The sequence below is a fragment of the Rhincodon typus genome, chromosome 25, assembly GCF_021869965.1.
Source record: "Rhincodon typus isolate 14 chromosome 25, sRhiTyp1.1, whole genome shotgun sequence".
Taxonomy (NCBI): domain Eukaryota; kingdom Metazoa; phylum Chordata; class Chondrichthyes; order Orectolobiformes; family Rhincodontidae; genus Rhincodon; species Rhincodon typus.
Window position 1 is genome coordinate 16,289,000 of NC_063356.1, and position 15,558 is coordinate 16,304,557.

A 15,558-nucleotide genomic window follows, 5' to 3' on the forward strand; every position below is an offset into this window, starting at 1 on the left:
TCTCATGCAACAACAATAAATCAATCAATCAACATTGTCTAGGTCTGTTTCCATTTGTAGATCTGTATTTGAGGAGTCACAAGTGGCGCTGAACATTCTGCAGTCATCAGTGAAATCCTCTCTTTTGACCTTTTGATGGACGATAGGTCATTGATCATACACCTGAAGATGGGCTTAGGGCACTACCTTGAAGAGCTCCTGAAGTTATGATGGCGACAACCACAACCACCTTCCTTTTTTTGACATGACACCAACCAGTGGAGAGTTTCCCCCTGATTTCCACTGATTCCTGTTTTGCTGGGGCACTTTGATTTCACGCTTGTTGAAATGCAGTCTTGATGTCAATTTTCATTTGTAATTAATTATCTGAAGGCTCTGTTAAAATAGAAGATGAAAAAATACATGAGTGTTCATCCCTATTTTGCCATTGGGAAAGTTTAGGTGGAACCTTAGAGCAGAGCCATCTGCTGGGCTGGTGAATAATTGACTATGGACTTCAGAGTCATGCTGGTAGGATCAACAGTAATCAAAGGCAAGTGTGTAAAAGTGCATAATTTACTCTCTGTCCAGTTCATTCTTAATTTAAGGCAAGTGACCCAATGAGAGTTTTTTTTAACATGTGTTATGCATCATTCCATGTCATCATGCAGGGATGTATAATCACTTGGTTTAGTTTGAAGTAAATCCTGACTCCTGATCAGCAATGAGATGGACAGCTAAGAGGTAATATTCTTGGAACCCTATGTTTTTCAGACTGTTTTAAAATAAGAAACAGATCACTTTTGTATTTTCAGGCATGTTTTAAAATAAGAAGCATATCACTTTTATATTTTCCCTGGTACAGCAGGCTATCCTAATTCTTATAGATTAACCTTCACTTGGTTCAGCTCTGACTCTTCCTTCCCTTCTCTTTATTAACTTCTCTATCCCTGTCTGTGGAATAGGTTGTCAAGCAATGTTTACATTGAACCCAGTAACTGTTGCAGTGACCTTGATTATTACACTACCTCCCATTGTGCTTCTTGAAGGCCACAGTTCCTACCCCAACTAAACATATTGTTTGCTCCTCCCCCCTTCATACCAAGACTGCACTTTCCCATGCAGGAGATAGAATAGCTGTTCCTCCACCTCTTCCCTTACTGTGGTCCAGGGTTCCAAACTCTCCTGCCAAGTGAAACAGCAGTTTACTTGTATTTCTTCCAGTTGGTGCTGTATTGTGTTTGGTGTCACAATGCATTCTGTCCTACACGAGGGATTGTGTAACTTTTTTTCAATTCATTCATGGGATGTGGGTAGCACTAGCTGGGCCAGCATTTTTGCACATCACCATGAGATAAGAGTGACAGCCCTTGATATTAAGGCTGCACATGACTGTGTGTGGCATCAAGGAGCCCGAGCAAAGCTGGACTCAAAGGGAATCAGTGAGAAAACTCTCTGCTAGTTGGAGTATCATCTGGTACATAGGAAGATCTTTGCGGTTGTTGGAGGTCAGTCTCATATGCAGAACATATCTGCAAGAGTTCTTCAGGGTGGTGTCCAAGGCCCAAACACCTTCAGCTGACCTAGCAATGACCTTCCCTCCATTATAAGGTCAGAAGTGGGGATGTTCACCAATGATTCTACAATGTTCAGCACCGTTTGCAACTCCTCAGATACTGAAGAGACTTTGAGTTCAATAATTTTAGGGCCTAAACTCTCCCATGTCCCAGCCCCCTACCCCATACACCAGGCCTTGTTACCACATAGCCTGCCTTTACACACTACCTGTTATTACTCACTAATAGTCCCCATTAACAACTGTTCACCCTCCCAGCCTGATCGTTACCAACTCTTTGTCTGTCCAACTGCTCTTCTCTCTCTTTAGGCTCTATCCTGTCGTTTACTCCCTACCCCATCCCCCTCCCACTTTTTTCTGCATATAAACTGATGATTTCCCAGCCACCATCAGTTCTGAGGAAGGGTCACCGGACCCGAAACGTTAACTCTGTCTTTTCCTTCACAGATGCTGCTAAATCTGCTGAGCTTTTCCAGCAACTTTGTTTTTGTTCCTGATTTACAGCATTCACAGTTCTTTCAGTTTTCTGAAGAGACCCATGTCCAAGTATAACAAAACCTGAACAATATTCAGGCTTGGACTGAAATGTGATAAATTACATTCACAAATTCCAGGCAATGACCATCTCTAATAAGAGACAATTTAACCACCAGTTCTTGATATTCAACAGTGCTACCATCACTAATTCCCTCACTATCAACATCCTGGGGGCTTAACATTCACCAGAAACTCAACTGGATTCACAACATAAATACAGTGGTTACAAGAGCAGGTCAGAGGCTAGAAATACTGCTGTGAGTAACTCATCTCTTGACTCTCCAAAACATGTCCACTATCTACAAGGCACAAGTCAGGAGAGTGAAGGAACGCTCCCCATTTGCCTGGATGAGTGCAGCTCCAACAACACTCAAGAAGTTTGGCACCATCCAGCACAAAGCAGCCCATTTAATTGGCACCATATCCTCAAACATTCATGAACTCCTGACTTTGAAATATATTGCCATTCTTTCACTGTCGCTGGGTAAGAATTCCCTCCCTAACAGCATTGTGGGTCAACCTACAACACATGGACTGCAGTTTTTCAAGAAGGCAACTTCTCAAGGGCAATTAGAAATAGGCAATAAATGTTTGCCCAGCCAATGATGCTCATGTCCCATGAGTGAATTTTAAAAAATTCGTCTTGAGAAGGTGGTGGCGATCTGAAGTCCATTTGCTGTAGATATACCCATTTGAGAGGGGTTTCCAGGATAACTCAGAGACACTGAAAACATGGTGATATATTTCCAAGTCAGGAAGGTGAATAGCTTGGAAATAAACTTCCAGGTAGTGGTGGTCCCATGTATCTTCTGCTCTTGACCTTCAATGGTAGTGATCATGTGTTTGGAAGGTGCTAATTAAGGATCCTTGATTATCCTGGCAGATGGTACACATTGCTGCTACTGAGTTCCATGGTGAAACATGTGAATATTTGTGATTTGGAGCCAGTCAAAAGAGCTGCTTTATTCAGAATCGTGTCAAGCTTCCTGAGTCTTGTAGGAACTACATTGATCCAGTCAAGTGAGGGGGTATCCCATTATATTGCTGAATTGTAATGGTGGACAGGTTTTGGGGAGTAAGGAGGTGAGTTACTCACTGCAGTATTCCTAGTTTCTGACCTCTTCTTGTAAACACGTTATTTAAATGGCTAGTCCATTTCGGTTTATGATCAATGGTAACACCAGTATGTTAATTGTAGATGATTCAGCAGTGATAATAACATTTAACGTCAAGGGTTATTGTTAGATTCTGTCTTGTTGGAGATGGTTATTGTCTGGCACTTGTGTGGTACAAATGTTACTTGCCACTTGTCAGCACAAACCTGGATACAATCAAGGTCGTGCTGCATTTTGACATGGCCTGCTTCAATACCTGAGGAGTTGTGAATGATGCTAAACATTGTACAAACATAAGCAAACATGCCCACTTCTGATCTTTAATGATGGAGGGAATGTAATTTTCTGAAGCAGCTGAAGATGGTTGAGCCTAGGTCACTACCCTAAGGAACTCTTGCATAGATGTCCTGGAACTGAAATGACCGATGCCCAATAATCATAACTATCTTCCTTTGTGCTAGGCTCTTCTTCCACCAGCAGTGAGTTCCTTGAATCCCATTGACCCCTGTTTTGCTCAGGCTCCTTGCTGTCACACTTGGTCAAATGCAGCTTTGATGTCAAGGGCAATCATTCTCACCTCACCTCTAGTATTCAGATCTTTTTTCCAAGTTTGAGCTAAGGCTGCAATAAGATCAGGATTTGAATGGCCCTTGATGAACACAAGCTAAGCCTCAGTGAGCAAGTTATTGCTAAACAGGTACTGCTTGATCGCTCTGTCTGTAGCATCTTCTATCACTTTACTGATGATTGAGAGTAGATGGGGTGGTAATTGGTTGGGTTGGATTTGTCCTGGTTTTTGTGTACAGGAACCACCTGGGCAGTTCTCCACATGGTTAGATGCCAGGGTTGTAGCTGGCTCGGGATCTGGCAAGTTCTGGAGGCCAAGTCTTCAGTACTATTGCTAGAATATTATCAGGGCCCACAGCCTTAGTAGTGTTCAGTGCCTCCAACTGTTCCCTGATATAATGTGGAGTGAACTGAATTGGCTAACGACTGGCATTTGTGATGCTGAGGACTTCTGATGGTGGCCAAGGTGATCATCCACTTGGCACTTCGGGCTGATGGTTGTTGCAAATGCTTTTGCTTTATCTTTTGCGCTGTTTTGCTGTGCTCCCCGTCATTATAGAGGGAACATTCATGGAACCTCCTGCTCTCGTGAGTTGTTTCATTATCCACCACCAGACTGTATCAAGCAATATGTTCAGTCTACAAGCTTGATCCTAAGTTTCTGGTCACTTTCCATTTTAAATTTCTATCCCTCTCTCTTACATTTCTATCCTCAAACCCTACATTGTTATAATGAAGCTTAAGTAACTTAAGAACCAGCACCTTAACTTTTGATTAGGCATTTTATGAACTCTGAACTCAACATCATGTTGATTAGTTTCAGATTGTAACAACTGCTCTGTTTTATTTCAAGGAACAAGACGCTGGTAATGATTTTGCTATGCATTTAATCTCCCCAAACTTTTATCCTATCAAATACACTCTCTTTTCTCCCCATCCCCCTTTTTCTCCTATGTTCTTATTAGACCTGTTGCAGCCATAACATTTTCCAGTTCTGACAAAGGCCACAGATCTGAAACATCAGGCAGAATCTACCCCTCCTGAAAGGTGGTGGAGAAGGTGACATGAGGGGAATATTGTTGGGCAGGTTGTTTGGGGAGATGTCTGTTGGCTTTGTACCACCACAGCATTTCTGAGGTCTGGGCGGGAAGGCCCAAACTTCATGGACCTGCTCTGTCACCAATTGATCCAATTAATGACCACTTAAGGGCCACATTTCCTCCTTGGGCTTGCAATTGCTTTATCTCCGAACAGATCAAGGAAGAATTTAAGTGGTAAACCGGTGTGGGCAAACTGCCAGTTCAGTGCGTGGGAGAAGAGGCCTCAAGCTATGCTAATCTCTGCAAGATCAAGGGCCTAGACATGGGGTACAGACATTGAGAGCCATGTCTCTGGCCTTGCTTCTGATGCCCCTGTCCTATTCTCCCCAAAACCCGGAAACTCCCCCTTGCCCACCAAACTGCATCGATTTTTTCCAGCTGCGGTGTCTCAGAGTCAAGTAGCCGCTGCCTCTGCCGTGGTGGTGACAGGTCTTGGTGCTGCCAGCCCCCTGATTGGCTGGCAGCTTTAAACGAGTGGAATGTCCTGTTCTGGGATTCTAACTCCGACAGAAAACCCACCAACAGCCAATTGATTGCCTCATTGCTGGAAGATCCAGCTTACTGCCTCACCTTAATCATTGAATGGCAGACTTTATGGGGTTAATAATCTATTTCTCCTCCTATGTCTTATGGGTCATGGATGTCTCACCTGGAAACTCTCCCACTTTCGCTTGAAAATGTGAAAATCACCGACATTATCTGTTCCTGTCTGTACAGACATTGTCTGGACTGCCTAGTATTTCCAGGACTTTTGTTTGTAATTCCATTCTTGCACATGTCCTCTTGATATTTGAACTGATTGGAATTAATACATTTGTCAACAATTGATGTATTTAATGTTCTCTCAGCAATCAGAATATGAGGTACAACAAAAGTCGGACTGACAATGTGGTATGCTATTGCAAGCTTTAAATTGATGCCAACTGCACATGGTGTAAGCTGGTGAGAAACGTGTACCTGAGGCAACAGGAGAAATTAAATCATCATTTTGAATCTGCCATTTCATCATAGTTCAAATATGTCCAGTGAACTCTATTAAAATCTGATTTGTTTGTCAATATTCCAGTTTGAGATGTCTATGAAGATACCTTCATGAATATCTTGTTTTGTGGAAATTTATCAGAAGAGAAGAATATTTAGCAATGTTGATTTGTGGTCTGCATGCTGTTGGATATATGTAGACCTGGTCTAACTGACTTGTTTGTTGCATTCCGTTCCATAAAAATCATTTAAAGCATTCTTGAAGCATGTGCCATGACCATAAATCACATGAGTGTCTCATCACTGTGAGAACGCAATGCAACTAGTCAGAAACAAAAAGAAGAACTGCAGATAGTGGAAATCTGAAACAAAAACAGAAATTGCTGGAGAAATTCAGCAGGTCTGGCAGTCCCTGTGGAGAGAAAGCAGAGTCAACATTTTGGGTCCAGAAGAAGGCCCACAAAACCTGAAATGTTGACTTTCTTTCTCTCCACAGATACTGCCAGATCTGCTGAGTTTCTCCAGTTATTGATTTTTTTTTTGTTTTAGTTAGCCAGAAGTTCAGCAATGCCAGGTTTAAATTGTATGTATAATATGAGAAATCTTACAGAAAATTTATTTTAACTAAATTCAGTACCTATTAAAAATAGATGAGAAACAAATATTTATTAACTGCATACATATTGCTATTTTAATTATGAGTTATAATTTGAGTTTTTCTGTTATACTGCTTGATAATTTAAACTGCTCTATATACTATTGCAAGGTATTAAATGTTGCTGTTTCTATTGATTCGTTATGTATCATTCAGCGACTGAGCTTTATGAGTGTCGTACCTAGAGTGCTTTATACCATTGAATTTAATAAATTTTTTTAACTAAATAAACATATTTTAAAAAATCTTTTTTTTTTTCAGAAGGATATTTTAAGCACTCATCAGAGCGGCAAAAAACAAAGAAACGGAATTAAATTGTACATTTCCAAAACCGCAATGGTAATACAATAATACAAAACATCCAAAAGTGCATTATTTTATATGAGAAGGAACACTATAATGAAAAACTACACAATAAAGGTTAGGAAAATGTACTGTGTGGGACGTGGTAGTAGATTGTGGAGGGAAATATTAAAATTTAGATTGTGATCATAATTTTTTAAGAACAGGAAATATATTGGTCATGTACATAAACTACATGATTGTTTATATTATCATTTTAGGTAGTTTTCTCCTAAATTTTATTACCATTCTTCACCTTAGTTCTTAAAAATGTGTTTGATTTGAGCAACAATGTTGTTTATTTAAAAGCTATTTCATCATTCTTCTTCGAGGATGAGCCAACACTAACCGAAGCCACATGATATTCCATGTCCCTTATATTTATTCCCTTGATCTATTTCTGCAATTTTTGGTTAATGATCGAGTAATGAATATGGTAAGTGATTTCATGTAGTTTCCGGCAATAAATTATTGTTGAAAGACCCATTGTGTAGAAGCTTGATAATCTACAAATGGTCAAAGAAGAAGTGTTATTGGTGAATATTTGTATTACTTATACTGGTATATCAAAACCAGAAATTTACCAATTATGTTAGATATGAAAATGAATAAATTCCAATGCAGTATTCATGAAACATCTAAATATCCTTTAATACCATTGAGTACTTTGATTCAAACTTTCTCCACTAATTGTTCACCAAATATATTTAGTAAGTTGCTGAGCTTCACAATCTAGAAAAATTTTTGTCCCATATTAGTTCTTAATTAACTAATATTAACTTTCCCTTTCCTGGATTAGAGAGGGGAATATCAATGAGATTTGTCACTCGTGACAACTATGCAATGACCCCTGCACCACGCTCACATTGGTGGTATCAAGTCATGGCTGGATTAGGATCTGAGAGAGGGCAATAATGTAGAATCTTACACAGGAATAATTGTCGCTTTGGTGTATTGCTCGTTGAACAAAAGCTGAGCAAGTGTCAACAGTTTCTTAAGAGGGATCAGGGAGAAAATCGATAGAGGCAAAAAAATTAGAGAACCATTGCTGTCAAATGAAGTCATATTATGGGATGAAAAATAGAACATTGTGAGATAATAAATGCATCTGACTGAAACTGTCAAAATTATATATTTCTGATCAATTTCAGGCAGCTACACTTCAGCTAAGGACTACCAGTGCCAACATAATAGAAGACAAACGTCAGAATAGTATCACTATTAACCACCTAACCAGTTGCTTTGACAAATCCCCAAAAATATTGCCGCCATTGCTGAAAAAAATCCTACCCTCTCACAGTTCTTTTCTCCTAAACAGACATATAAAAGTATTCTACAGTTTTATGATGTCATGGATGTGCAAGAATGGACATTTTCAACATGTTTCCATTAAAGACATAAAGAAAATATGACTACAGGTGCTGATCCCTTTCAGAATACCACACACAAGAAAGAAAGTATGAGCAGACCTCCTGTAAATACTGTGTGATTCAGAAGGCTGCAGTAATAAAACGCAGGATTGCAAGAACAGCAGCACAGGTGTCGCTGTCTCATATTACATTCTCCTTGAAATTGTAGAAAACCTAGACATCCAATCCAATCATCAGCTGGTGGAGCATGTCCCTACTCCACTATGCAGCTGTCTGAGGCTATCATAAGAGAATCAGGAACTGCAGTAGTGCGGTGAAGGTGGACTGATTAATATCTAACAAGATAGAAAACCTGTGGTGTGGAATCACACAACCATTGGGCCACACAGATGAACGGAGCCCACATAAAAATAATGTAGACAAAGGGTTGAGGTTTTAAATGTTTGTAACAGTTTCACACAGTTAATTAATTTTAACATGATTCATGTTGTATTGTGTGTCTCTAAACAAGATAAAGAATCTTTGTAAAACTTTGTGGAAATGATTTTTATTGAACAAGGTTGGCCCAAAGTCTGCCTATTTGGATATTAAAGATTTCATTGCATTACTCAAAGATAGGTATTAAGTTCTCTTAATGTTCTCACTAACAATTCAAGCAATTATATTTGCATATTAATAAAGCTAAGATGATTTTGGACACATGTTTCAATTGCATGGTGTTATGATAGTTGTAAAAACTGACCATAAGTTTGTTGATTATCAATCAGTTCCATCATTTGATTTTAAATAACTGGGACCTGTCACGCACTAAAATGGTTTTTACAAAAGGACAAAACACTGACTTAAGATGGCCACAGTGAATACCTCACCACAGATTGAGCCAGTTCATGAAGGTACCAATAAACATCTGCTTAGATCTGTTGTCAGTGCACAGATTCACAACCATCTGACCAGTTTGAATGGGGTGTGCACTAAAACCTGGGTGGAGCGTATCACCAAAGTGAGACAGAAAGTGGGCTTTTGGAAACACCATTCCCTCCCCATTGCAGGAAAAGCCTGGTCATCAGATGTGAGGAACTTTTTGTTGTTGTACGTGGCCCAGGTCCTGCCCATTCCCAGAACCTGCACTGTTGCAGTCACCCGAGCCATCTTCCATATCATCTGGAGGTCTGAGATGGACTGTGTCCACCGGTACATCATGTGCAAAGCTCTGGATAAGGAGGGGGAGAGGCAGAGAACATACCCAACACTGCCGTCATTCTCATGGCCACTTTTGTGTGTATCTGGATCAAGCTGTATGTAGACCCTCAGGATGCTAACACCAGATGTCACTATGTACTGAGATTCTACCTGTCCCCATCGTTGCGAAGGATGGTCTTGCCTTGTTGCTGCAGAACGCTCCAAGTAGTTTTACTGTCCCATATCACGAGCCTTTTATGGAGGAATTTGCACAAAAAAAACACCTTTGACCACAAGTTCATCGGGAAGTGGTCAGCAGGTAGTATCCTTCAAGACCTTGCGGGAAAAGGGGAGAGTGGATCCTGTCAGGTTGTTCCCTGATCAGACTGCCACTTGGCAGAATGCCTCATCACCAGAATTTTCCAACAAGCACCAAGATTTTGCTTGGCTGGTGGTGAGAAGGGCACTACCTGTGAGATCCTTCACGTACGCCCGGACTCTCTGTGCCACCGTACGTTGCGCTTGAAGCAGCTGCAGAGGGATAGAGACTGTCACACATGTCCTGCTGGAATGTGCCTTTGGAAAGGAAGTCTGGAGAGAGATGTGGTGGTTTTTGTTGATGTTTTGTCCTAAGCAGCTCCATGACGCAGGACTCTGTGCTGTAAGGTCCGTTCACCAGGCCGCACACCAAGACAAACATATACTCTGCCTGGAAGACCATCAATTTATTGAAAGATGCCTGAAACTTGCTGGTCTTCCAGAGCAAGGAGCTGACCTCGACCGAGTGGTGCAGACTGGCACATTCCAAAGTTCAGGACTACGTGCTGAGGGACGCACTAAAGCTTGGGGCAGCTGCTGCCAAGGCACACGGAGGAAAGACCACTGTCTGAGGTCTTTTTGCCATTTTGCTGCTCCTTAGTATACAAGACATCAATTTAATAACCATGGTCTCTGATTAAACCTAACGTCTGAAGAACACTAAGGACGTTTTTTTAAACAGCCCATTTTTGATCTTCCTTTTTATTGTAGACACTCTTCATTTTTAAACTTTATACCTTTGTTTGAGTATGTTGGATGTCATATTTTATCATTTTTCTTAGCATTTCAAAGTATTAACATTCCTTTTACTTTCAGTAAAACCTTGTAATTGACCCCTTAATTTTGACAAGTACTGCATTTGATTGAAGTGCGATATAGCTACATGTTAAATGAATTAAAAACCCTTGTTGCACCAACCAAGGGGTATTATAAAAGGGGAGCTAATTCACCTCTGCTCACCTGATCAAAACAGTGGTTATCCTGTGCTGCAAACCATCAATAGACTGAAAACCTGCAACTTGTTAGGAGTTCAGGTAAACTCTGTCCATTTTGTTTTTTGATATGTTTAATCATGTACTTGCAATCTTCTTGATCATTAGGTTAAATTTAAGATCTAATTCTAGGTGAAGCTTTTCTGTTTGATGACTCATCATTATTAACACAACATCAAATCCCCTTATTTAATAATAGTTCCAAGGAGACCTTTAACCTGCTTTTTAAAAAATATTTCTCCCTGATATAAAATAAACTTCCATGGATTAATTGACCAGGGAATATCTTGTTTTCGTGCTGCTGTAACACTGATACTGGTCAAGTCTCAGTAGTGTTTGTTGGCTGAGGAAACTAGTACAACATATTTTGCAGGTCAGGCTTGGGCTCTAGGATCTGTCTAAGAATGGGAAACATAATTTCAATGAAAGAACATCATGACTGTGAGTGAATCAGTGATGCATGAGGTTCATGCCAGATTGTGCTTCTGCCAACTATGTTTGAATTTAGTTCTTTGGGTGAAAACAGTTGAGATCCCCAAGCAACCAGCTATGATGAACAAGTCCTGATGAAGGGTTAATGTATGTGAAATGTTAACTCTGTTTTCTCTCCACAAATGGTGCTAGACCTGCTGAGTTTCTCCAGAATTTCTGTTTCATTTCAAATCTCCAGCATCTGCAGTTCTTCACTGTGTGATGAACAAATGTTCAACGTTAGCCCAGCAAGGAGCAGCAAGCATTTTTTTTAATGCACTACATTAGAGTGTGAGATGAAATCCAGAGTTTTAGCTGACTACACCAACATTAATGTGTAGAAAACAAGTTGAAATTTAGATAGTCTTTCACTGGCTGCATTGACATTACCATTAAACAGTTAAACAGCATAAAATTAATGACGAATGCTAGGATTTATAGATGAGAAATGTGTGATGAAATGTGTTCCTTTAATAATGATTACAACGCTACAAACACATAAACTGTCAATTTTGAAATCTGGCAAGAGATGGGTAATGCAGGGAAGTGTCTCTCTAAATTGACAATACAAAGGTCAAATTTCAGTGTACTTTTGATAACTGTGCATTGACTGTTGATCCAAAAACATTTAAGCTGACTAAAATTTATATCAGTTTAAAAGCAACACAATGAGATCACTATTCTCCCATGAAAAACCTGGGGTTTAAAAAGTCCTAGTGAACTAAGAAAGGCATTTGTGCAAAGTGGATATATTATTTCATATTGTTCACACTGCCAAAAATAACAAAATAATATAAAAGAGCAGACAAAAGAGATACTCAGTACATTGAGTCTGCCCCATTTAACCATGAGGCAGCTAAGTAACACCATCCCCCAGACTCCCACTCACCAGCAGCCATGTCATTTCCTAACACATAAAAATAAATAAGAAGCCATTTGGAAGAAGAAACAATTTTGAGATATTTCTCTCCATAGCAAAACAAATGAAGTTCCAGGAAACAACGACGACTCAGGAATAACACTACTCAGGGTCCTACAAACTTTTATACATATGATATCAGAGTCCTGTAGGAATTTATCAAGCTCCTTTTAGAATGTTTCCTGCAAATCCGTATCCATTGGAAAAACTGAATCCTGAAAGTCAGTAATCACCTGGGAAAAGGAAAGCCTTCTGACATCTAACGCAGTTCGGTGCTGATGCTGCTTGTATACTGTTTTTTCCCTAATTTATGTAATTCAATTAATCAACCCAGATGTACACACTCACTTTGTCACTTTAAATACTTCAGTCATAGCTCCTTAAAATTATGTTTCACCAGCTTTAGAGATCCAACTCCCTGAGTCTATCCTGATAGCTATGTGTTTTTAGACTGTGATAAACTAGCAGCTTCCTCTGAAACCATTCCAGCTCATAGTATCCTCTTCAAGTGAAAAGGCCAAAACTAGGCACAACATTTTAGATGGTGCCCAACTAAGTTCCTATATGAGGGTGAAATTCTATGTCAGTGAAGGTATAAGATGGGAAAGGAAAGGTAATTTTTATGTCTCAAACAAACTTCATTTTCAGCCACTATACTTTTTATTAAAAAAAACTAACCTTACATCCTAATACTCTGTTTGCTTTACCATTCCTCGCTTGCCAAATATTTTTATGATTTAAGTGTGAACTGTAGGTTTATAAGGCGTCCAGAGAAATCATCTTCACATTGTTCACTCTGTATGAAGATCAAGTGATGTGTGATGATCTACTGGAGAAGCAATTTCACAGAGTTTACCGTTAGTTTGCTTCAGAGTCAAAGTGAAGATCTGAAGCTGGAATTAATCTACTGTTATTACGTTGATATGCACCCAAAATTGCTTTTCCACTAAATCTTGAAGGATGTGGGAGTGAAATGCCTCCAGATAGGTATTCTGCCTGTTGCAGCAATGCTTATGTTAGCTCCTAAAACAGAAGAAACTAGACATGGTATTGAAGAATCCAACAGACTACAATATACAAACATTGCACTCCTAAGGCAGCTAAATGGCCAGGCTAATATTAAAATTAGCATATGGCAGAGGACCATGCTTCCAGTAGAAAGGCATGTTTCAAGTAGCCTGAGGTAAGGTGGAATATAAGATTGTTATGCCCTGAATTCAATGTTGGGCTGAGTGATGATTTCATGAGCATGCCTCTTAAAGGTATACCAACATACTGATGTGAGACACAACATGATAACTGGGAGTCTCACATCATCTCTATTTGTCACTGAATGATGTGTGAATCCATTTTGATTGTGCACATCAGGTATATAAAATGTTTCAGATGTTTCTTGAATGTCTGACACATATTTTATAAGTATGCTAATTTGATTCAAAGCTTACATAACCTGCCTTAGCTAAACATTAAGAAGAAGATGTTCCCTGGACTTGTGCTATAATTTTGACAGAAGGTCGACAGAAAACGTTCAGAGAGACTGTGCAAATTGCCATTTATGGTGTCTCACTGGGAGTTTTATCCTCCATCAAAGTTACGGAAGGAACTAAAGACGGATTAAAAAAGAGCGATCTATGAAATGTGTGGGTGAAGTTGGAAGAAGTGATATCAGCAGGAAACTAAAATATTTAGAGAAATTAAAGAAACAAAATAAAAGAAAGTGCATGATTAATTAAAAGGTGAGAGCTGCAAAAGGAAACTTAGGAGCTGTGCAAAGCAATGTAGGTTTCAGTAGTCTGGTAGGCTAGTGAAAAGAGCACTTTGGTTTTTCCCATTACGTGGCGAAGTGCTTTCTCAAGGAAAATTCGAGGTCATGGCCCTGGACAACTTTTCTTACACAATCTTCCATTCTTTAGCTCATTAATTATGCCTGTGACTCAACAGCCCCAGCTCATGAAATTGCGCAGCAGGAGAAATGGAAGTTCTTGTTTCTGCAGGGTTTTGGTGACTCTTCCGTCACTGGTGCCATAACTAAACCCTAGCTCCATAGTGGTTCAGATACTGCAAACTGCGAACAGCACTTCACACTGTGGTCCTATACCATTGTCCCCAAGGAAATGGCCCAGAGAGGCAAGTTAGCTCCTCCGTTCATCCAGAGGGATATGGAAATGCTGAGACTATTGCACTCTCACTGGAGTTTAGAAGAATAAGAGGTGATCTCATTGAAACTTTCTGAATTTTGGATTCTGAATTCTGGATTCTGAAAGGGCTTGACAGAGTAAATGCTGAGAGGATGTTTCACCTCATGGGAGAGTCTAGGAAGAGAGGGCATAGTCTCAGAATAAACGGGTGCTAATTTAAGATATTTAATATATATTATATAATTTAATATATTTAATATATTGAGGGCTGTGAGTCTTTGGAACTCCTTGCCACAGACAGCTGTGGGAGCAGAGTCCTTGCGTATATTTAAGGCTGGGATGGATAGACTCTTGATCAGTACGGGAATCAAAAGTTATGTGGAAAAGGCAGGAAAATGATTATGAGGATGTTGGATCAGCCATGATGCTATGGAGTGGTGGAATGGGCTCAAGGGGCCATACAGCCCTCTCTTGTTCCTATTTTTTATAGCCTTATGGTCTTGTGACCTGACTGTGCCTCGATCCCTGGACTGCAAAGACACAGACTACAGAGTCTAGTAGGATCCCTTGAATGACTGTGGTCCCTTTCGCTCCACCAAGGACTGGTCCCCTTTGACATTCTCACATGACCATTTGGTTGAAGCACATGCAGTGTGTTGGTATGTACACTGTTGGCACATGTTGTTGATGTGACAGTGATGTAACATGATGGTGTGCAGCAACATGTCCATCCCATGATGTTGTCTCGTCTGGAGAGTTTCAGTTTTGATACAGACTAGACAGACAAGGATTCTTTTTGTTAGAGCAAAGGAGATTGAGAGAAAACTATGAGGAGCATAGGTAGTGTAGGCAGAAAGAAACTTATCCCCTTGATGGAGGAATCAATGACCAGGGCAATAGATTTAAAGTCGGGGCAGAAGACTTAGAGGAGATGTGAGGAAAAACCCTTTTAACCAGAATGTAGTAGGAATGTGGAACTGACTGCCTGTAAGGCTTGTAGAGGCAGAAACCCTCATAACATCTACAAAGTATTTAGATGTGTACTTGTGATGGCAAGGCTTCAAGGCTATAGCCAAGTGCTGGAAAACAGGATTAGAATAGTTAGTTACTTAGCATAAGTACCACTATCTTCTCTCAGATATGTCTATTTCTATGCTGTGCCACCTTCCACTAAGGCTTATGTCCTACCATTTTCACTATTGCCTGCAACATCTTAGCTGCCCCACTTTCAACCACCCCAACTTAACACCACTGTCCCAGGAACTCTGAGCTAAGGTTATTCCCCCTTACTTGACTGAGACCTGGTGACAACTCTAATA

At 40.0% G+C, this 15,558-nt stretch overlaps 1 long non-coding RNA gene across 2 annotated transcripts; it reads left to right on the forward strand.

The window, feature by feature from the left end:
* Positions 1-624: 624 nt before the first annotated feature.
* Positions 625-8,858, forward strand: LOC125486093. 2 transcript variants are annotated; one of them, XR_007264779.1, is made up of 3 exons: positions 625-723; positions 6,772-6,849; positions 8,004-8,858. It is a non-coding gene; the product is annotated as an uncharacterized LOC125486093 (long non-coding RNA). The 2 variants fall into 2 exon arrangements; XR_007264778.1 differs by lacking the exon at positions 625-723 and adding an exon at positions 3,083-3,175.
* Positions 8,859-15,558: the final 6,700 nt, after the last annotated feature.